The sequence below is a fragment of the Barbus barbus genome (genome assembly GCF_936440315.1).
Source record: "Barbus barbus genome assembly, chromosome: 35".
In the NCBI taxonomy this organism is placed as follows: Eukaryota; Metazoa; Chordata; class Actinopteri; order Cypriniformes; family Cyprinidae; genus Barbus; species Barbus barbus.
Window position 1 is genome coordinate 19,738,058 of NC_136763.1, and position 6,711 is coordinate 19,744,768.

At 43.3% G+C, this 6,711-nt stretch overlaps 1 long non-coding RNA gene across 3 annotated transcripts; it reads left to right on the forward strand.

Annotated features, from left to right (window-relative positions):
• The first annotated feature begins 715 nt into the window (after positions 1 to 715).
• LOC306855347 lies at positions 716 to 6,304 on the forward strand. 3 transcript variants are annotated; one of them, XR_013782926.1, is made up of 20 exons: positions 716 to 1,053; positions 1,682 to 1,761; positions 1,907 to 1,976; positions 2,301 to 2,404; positions 2,545 to 2,595; positions 2,681 to 2,782; positions 2,929 to 3,190; positions 3,299 to 3,372; positions 3,466 to 3,650; positions 3,732 to 3,757; positions 3,891 to 3,973; positions 4,163 to 4,272; positions 4,358 to 4,575; positions 4,688 to 4,729; positions 4,845 to 4,931; positions 5,077 to 5,269; positions 5,350 to 5,396; positions 5,576 to 5,654; positions 5,746 to 5,843; positions 5,944 to 6,304. It is a non-coding gene; the product is annotated as an uncharacterized lncRNA (long non-coding RNA). The 3 variants fall into 3 exon arrangements; XR_013782928.1 differs by having other exon boundaries at positions 3,486 to 3,650; XR_013782927.1 differs by lacking the exon at positions 5,350 to 5,396 and having other exon boundaries at positions 3,486 to 3,650; positions 5,077 to 5,309.
• Positions 6,305 to 6,711: the final 407 nt, after the last annotated feature.

The window sequence follows — 6,711 nt, forward strand, 5'->3', positions numbered from 1 at the left end:
AGTTTTATTTTTTTATTGTTTAACATGCTATCAACCTTTATTAATGTTCCTTTATCAACCTCCAAGGAAAGAGCTGCATAAGTCAATCGAGACAATCCTTCGGCTTTATAGAGAGCAGAATTCTTCCTCTTATTGATAAGGCTCTCTGCAACCACGAGTTGAATTTCCTTTGAGTTTTCACTATTAAAGGTTCAAAATTTAGTTTTCATATTGTTTTTTGGTCTTTATGAATTACTGTAACGGTGGTGGCCGCCCTAGCTTAGATAAGCTCTAAAAGAAATGTTCGGGCGCCAGTCAGGATTAACCCTGACAAAATTTAAATTAACTCAGGATAGCAAAAAAAACACAGACCACCTGTTACAATACTAATTTACAACAACAACAAAACAAAGTCAAAGAAAAAACTCTGTTCACAAGGGGAAGATTTATTCTGTGATATCCATGAGAGAGAAAAAATAAAAAACAAAAACAAACAGTTCAGCACTTCGGTTCCCTTTATGCAGAAATTGCGTCACGCTAATTCAAGTTCCCCAACATAGGCAGATTCGCGTCCACAATCATAAAAAGAAGTAGAAAGAGAGAGAAAGAAAAACAATTTGTTCATTCCATAGCTTTGAAAAAAAAACATCAAACAATAATCTTAAAGTAAAATAACCATTAAACACTATGTAAAAAACAATAAGCACATCAAATGTGCGGAAGTAAATGTGCGAGTGTGTGCGTGTGTAGTAGTGAATGAATGAATATGAATGAGTGTGTGGATGGGTGGCTTGAAGGTACTGACCAAGTTTGCAGTCATAAAGGCAACTGGAGAGTGTTGCAGGTTTTGTAGAAACCAGGACAGGTGGATAAACAGCCCTCACTTGTCTTCCGAACAGTATTACTAAAAGCAGATGATCGTGATGTGCAACGCTAGAAGTCGAGTGAACTTCACGACGCACCAGACATCGCTCACCGGAAGCAACAGTTCGACAAGCGTCAGTCTTTCCACTTTGTATGCCGTCCACTCGCTCTTACTACTGCAACCTTACTGATGACGCAATTTTTCCTCAGGTATGACACGCTTCCTTATATCCTACTTCCTTCCGCTGTTAATTGAAACACTCCACCCCAGTCACACAAAGTGAAAGTAAAATGATTTCTGTGGCACGGATTTTCCGCATTGCCACACTCTCCCCCCCTGGAAGAAAACAACCCATGGTTGTTGAAAGAGAACATGAATTAGAAACCTAGGAATTCATCATCATCATCATCATCATCAGAGGTTTCTTGAAATAAGTTAAGGAGTTTTTGTTTTTCCTGGGTCTCCAATTCCTCCGCGGTTGGATAGCATGGTTTGAGGGAGAATATCCTCTCCCGTGTCTTCCAACGCTATCTGATAATTCAACGGGCCTAACCGCTTTAAAACCCGGTAAGGACCTTTCCATTTAGGGGCCAGTTTTGCACTGAAATTATGTTGAGCACTGGACTGAGGCAAATTTCTTAACCACACACGGCTTTTTTCTTCAAAGGAGGTTTCACGACGGGTTTTATTGTAACTTCTGAGCTGTCTTTTTTGGGCTTTCTTACAGCACTCCTTTGCCTTCAATTTTAGTTGCCTTAGATGGTGGACAACATCATATGATGGTGTAGATGGTGAAAGGCTCTTAACTTGGAGTAATTTATCCATTGGACTTTTCAGCTTTCTCCCTATTTGGAGTTCTGAGGGGGACATCCCAATGCTTTCCTGCACCGCTGAATTAATGGCAAACCGGAGTTCAGGTAAATGCTGATCCCACTTCTTGTGGTTGTCATCCATGTACGAGGCAATCATGCATTTTAGGGTCCGGTTAACTCTCTCGGTCATATTCGTTTGGGGGTGATATGCTGTTGTTAATTTTTGATTGAGATTCCATTTTTCACACAGCTCTTTGAATATGGAGGATACAAATTGGGTACCACGGTCAGACAAGATGAAGTCTGGAACACCCCACCGGGTAAGGATTTCAGTTCTGAGAATCTTCGCTATGGTTTGTGCATTTGCATGGCGCATGGGGAACAGCTCAACCCAGCGAGTGAAGTAATCTACAAAAACAAGAAGGAACCCATGACGTTGCGTGCTGCTTGGCAACGGGCCCATTATGTCGACACCCACCATTTTGTTGGGTTGTGAGATAATAATGGGTTGTAGCTTACCAGCCGGTTTCTGGTTTTCACTTTTGAGTGTTTGACACTTTACACAGTGCTTAACATAATGTTTGACATCCGTCCACATTCCTGGCCAGAAAACAACATTTTGTAGTCTCTTGTATGTTTTGTAGATTCCTCCATGGCCACTTAAAGGATGGGAATGGTAGTGATGAAGGACAGCTGGGATGAGACTGCCAGGCAGGGACACTATGTAGTGAACTTGGCCATTGGACAGGTGGGTCTTATGGTACAGTTTGTCCTCCACAACTTCATATTTATCTTTAAAATCACTGTTGTTGTTGTTCTCTGCCAATGCTTTAAAGATTTTTATGATCTCAGGATCTTTATGTTGTTCCTCCCAAATTGACACAACAGAGACTGGAAGCTCAACATCCTCCTTTTGGCTGGAGTACAAGCTGCAACAGGGTACGCTGGAAATCCTAGACAAAGCATCAGGTGCTACATTGAGTTTTCCTTTTCGGTATTCAATGACGAAATCAAACCTTTGCAGTCGTAGGGCCCATCTAATTAGACGGCTAGTGGTTTTTGGGGAACTTAAGACCCACTGTAGTGCAGAATGGTCGGTGACTACGGTGAACATCTTGTGCTCCAGGTAATGTTGCCATTTCTCAAGTGCCCATATGACTGTTAGGCACTCTTTCTCTGTAGCAGAGTAGTTTGATTCTGCTTTGTTAAGGGTGCGGCTTGCGTATGCAATGACTTTCTCCAGTCCCTGAGCTTTCCGTTGTGTTAATACAGCACCGAGTCCGATATCACTGGCATCAGTATACACAATGAACGGAAGTTGGAGATTTGGATGGCCAAGGATAGGAGGTGATGTGAGATGTGCCTTCAATTGCTCAAAAGCTTCCTGGCATTGGGGTGTCCAGTGAAAAATGTGTCCCTTCTTTTTCAGTGCATTGATGGGTTCAGCGATCTTAGAGAAATTTGGGACAAAGCGGTGATACCATCCAGCTAGTTCAAGAAAACGCTGGACCTCTCTGATATTCTGTGGCACAGGGTAAGATCTGATGGCCTCAACTTTGGATGAGTCTGCTGTGATGCCGTTGAGGCTAACCACATGTCCCAGGAATGTAATTTCTTTAAGACAGAACTTGCTCTTTTTAAGGTTTATGGTCAATCCAGCTTCCTGCAGTCGACAGAGAACAGTTTGGAGGTCCTTGAAGTGCTGAGCTACAGATGGTGAGTATATGATAATATCATCAATGTAGACAAAGCAAATGTTTCTCCGTAATTCTCCCAATACGGTTTCCATCAACCGCTGGAATGTTGCAGGTGCATTTTTTAATCCAAAGGGCATGACATTAAAGTGGAAGAGCCCTGATGGAGTGATGAATGCAGTCTTTGGTTTACTCTGGGGGTCCATAGCCACCTGCCAGTAGCCACTGTTGAGGTCGATGATTGAAAAAAATGGCTGCTCCCGACAGAGATTCAAGGATCTCAGTGATGTTAGGAAGTGGGTAAGCATCATTCTCTGTGATGGTATTAAGCTTACGATAATCTACACAAAATCTAACGCTGCCATCTTTTTTGGGAACAAGGACGACAGGGGAGGCCCAGCCAGAATGTGAGGGTTCGACAATTCCTGCATTCAACATCTCCACAAGTTGTTCTTGTACCACTGCTTGTTTGGCAGGGGACATACGGTATGGTCGTTGCTTGATGGGCACTTGATGTTGTGTGTAAATAATGTGTTGTAGGACATCAGTACGACCTGGTTGAAGGGTACACACCTGAGTGTTGGACTCCAGGATTCTCCTCAGTCTGTGTTTTTCAGCAGGAGGTAAGTGTGCTTCACTCACAGCACTGTCAATTAAACATTGTGCATCTGTACTGACAAGTGGTGATGATCGGCATACAGGTTGTGGTGGAGGGATGGAACGTAACAGTGAAAGGCTTTGGTTAAATGTCTTTGCATGTGGTCCCGTCTTTTGACGTTGCGAGCTGATATCAGGTACACTTGCATTTCCAGGTTGAAATGGATGATCTTCTTGTGGGGAGGACTTAAATGAATATTTACTGTCGATTACATTAATTTGTAAGCCACTGAAGATGAAATCCAGTCCCAGAACTACAGCATAGGCGAGTGCTTTAGGGGAAAGGACAGCAACAGGTAAAGTGAAAGTTTTGTTGTGAATGTGGATTGGTAACTGCAACCATCCTACAGGCACCTCTGCTTCACCATTAGCCAAAAACAGCTGACCAAGAGACCAAGGCTGGAGGTTCTCTTGTGGGAAGAGATTTTCCCACAAACTTTCATGGATCATGGTGTAGCTGGCCCCTGTGTCCACGATGGCCTTCCCAGACCACCCACCAATGCAGATGGGAACAATCAGCTGTTGTGGGATGACAACAGGAGAAACAGGCGTTGGTGTAGTTTTGGAAGTGGACAATCTTTTATTTGTTGTAGCGGTCACAGAATTATTAGTTGCTTGACCCCCAGACTTGCGGGAATTAAATGATCGACGACTGGTGAAAGGATACTGCTGTTTTTCAGGTTGTTTTGTGGATGGGTTGGCATATAGTGGACAAAATCCAGGTGAGTGATGTCCCTTACATCTCCAACATTGCACTTGGGGTTGGTCAGTGGGTTTGATGTTTTTTTGAGTTACTTCCTGCGATGATTTTCTGCTTATACATTTTTCATATTGCAGTTGCTGTTCATGATCCTTCTCTAGTTGATGTCCCAGCTTTACTAGTTCCTCAATGGTGCTCACCCGACTACGTAGCTGACTGGCGAGGTAAGGTTTTAAATTTTTGAGAATCATTTTGACTATTTCATTTTCAGTAAGGAAGACCTCCATCTTTTGCAGAGAGCCCGATATGTAAAGGCAAAATCTCTGATGGATTCTCTCTCTCCTTGATACCTTGTACGGACTCTTTCAGCTAGCTAATCTTCGTAGTCTTCGGAAAGGAAGGCGGAGAGGAAAACAGTCTCGAATTCGTTCCATGTCATTACGGAAGATCGGGCGACTTCCCACCAGTCGCGTGCTGTGCCGTGTAGTACGCTGCGGAAGGTTGCCAGGAGGTCGGTCTCTGCAAGTGGGTGCAATGCCAAGAAGTCCTGACACCTTGTTAGGTACAGCAGAGGATCAGAGTCATCTGACGGTCTTCCAAAGGTGGGAAAGGTCAATTTTAAATGGTCACTTTTTCCAGCAGGAATAGGAGGACACTCTGGGACATTTTCTAGTGGTGATGGGGGTGCGGTAAGTATGGCACTGGATGGTGGTTGTACCCTTTTACTTTGGTTATCAGCCATTTCTTTCCCTTGCCGTTTGACTTCCTCTATGTTTGTTTGAAGCTCATTTACTTGTGTTGTTAGCCTGTCAACTTGAATGATGCACTGATTACATTCAGTGGAGAGCTGCTCATGTTCCTTTTGAAGGTTCTTTTGTGTAGCTCTGAGGTCTCCCTGAAGTTCGACCTGAAGTTGATCCACCATGAAACGGACTTCAGAAATCCAGGTACACTCCATTTTTTTCAGCTCTTGTGATATCATCACTGTCATGGCTTTAACTAGGTGATCTGAATCGGCTGAATCTGCGTTTGTTGCAGTTAACGTGGTGAGGATGTGTTGCTGGTTAACTTCCATTTTTTTAGTCAGGTCTCCAAGTTGTTTTTCATGAAGAGAAGTGGCTGTTTTTTGCTCCTGGGTGAGTTCATTCACTGCTTTCTCCTGATGTTTTATGAAGTTAAACAGATTGTCCCAGTTACCTTGAACTTGCGCAGTCAAATGGTGAATGTCCCTTCCAGGAGTTGGGAGGTGACCAGGTAGGCGATGCTGTGACACAGAGGGAGATGGTGTCGTTTCAGGGGATGTGCAAAGTTGCATAGGTTCTGGCTGAAATGAAGCAGTGCCACCTAGAGGCAGGGAGGCAAAGTGCACCTGAGACCTGGGATGGGGACTGCTGAACTGAGTTGGTGTGAAGTGAAGAGTGGAAAACTGATGTGGAGGAACAGTTCTTGGTTGCACAGGTGGCCAGACTGGAGTTGCTATATCTGGGGGAGGTTCAATTTCCACAGATGTTGAAGGGGAAAGAGGGATAGTAGCCATGTTTGTATGGTGTTGCTTGTCAATGTTGTGTGAATAATCAGTAAATGAGATGAGTGAATTAGAATGACTGTGTCTGTTTTTGGGGCACCAGGGGATATAAACACAGAGTACAATTTCCACACTCAATTTTCAGTTTTTTTTGTTTTCTCACAGATGCACATCAAGCTATCAGTAATTAGATTTCCAACTGATACACAGTCAAACAAAAGCACAAAGAAAAAAATACAACAAGTTATCTTTCAAGGTTCACCAATAATAACAATTAACCATAAGGTCTAAATAATTCCCCAACACAAACAATTAATGTTCAAGTGATGAATATTCAGGTGATAGAGGTTTAAGTGTTCAGGTTCAAGTCCCTGTTCACATACACAATTTTCAAGTCCTTGTTCGCATACACCATTTTCAAGTCCCTGTTCGGGCGCCACTCTGTAACGGTGGTGGCCGCCCTAGCTTAGATAAACTCT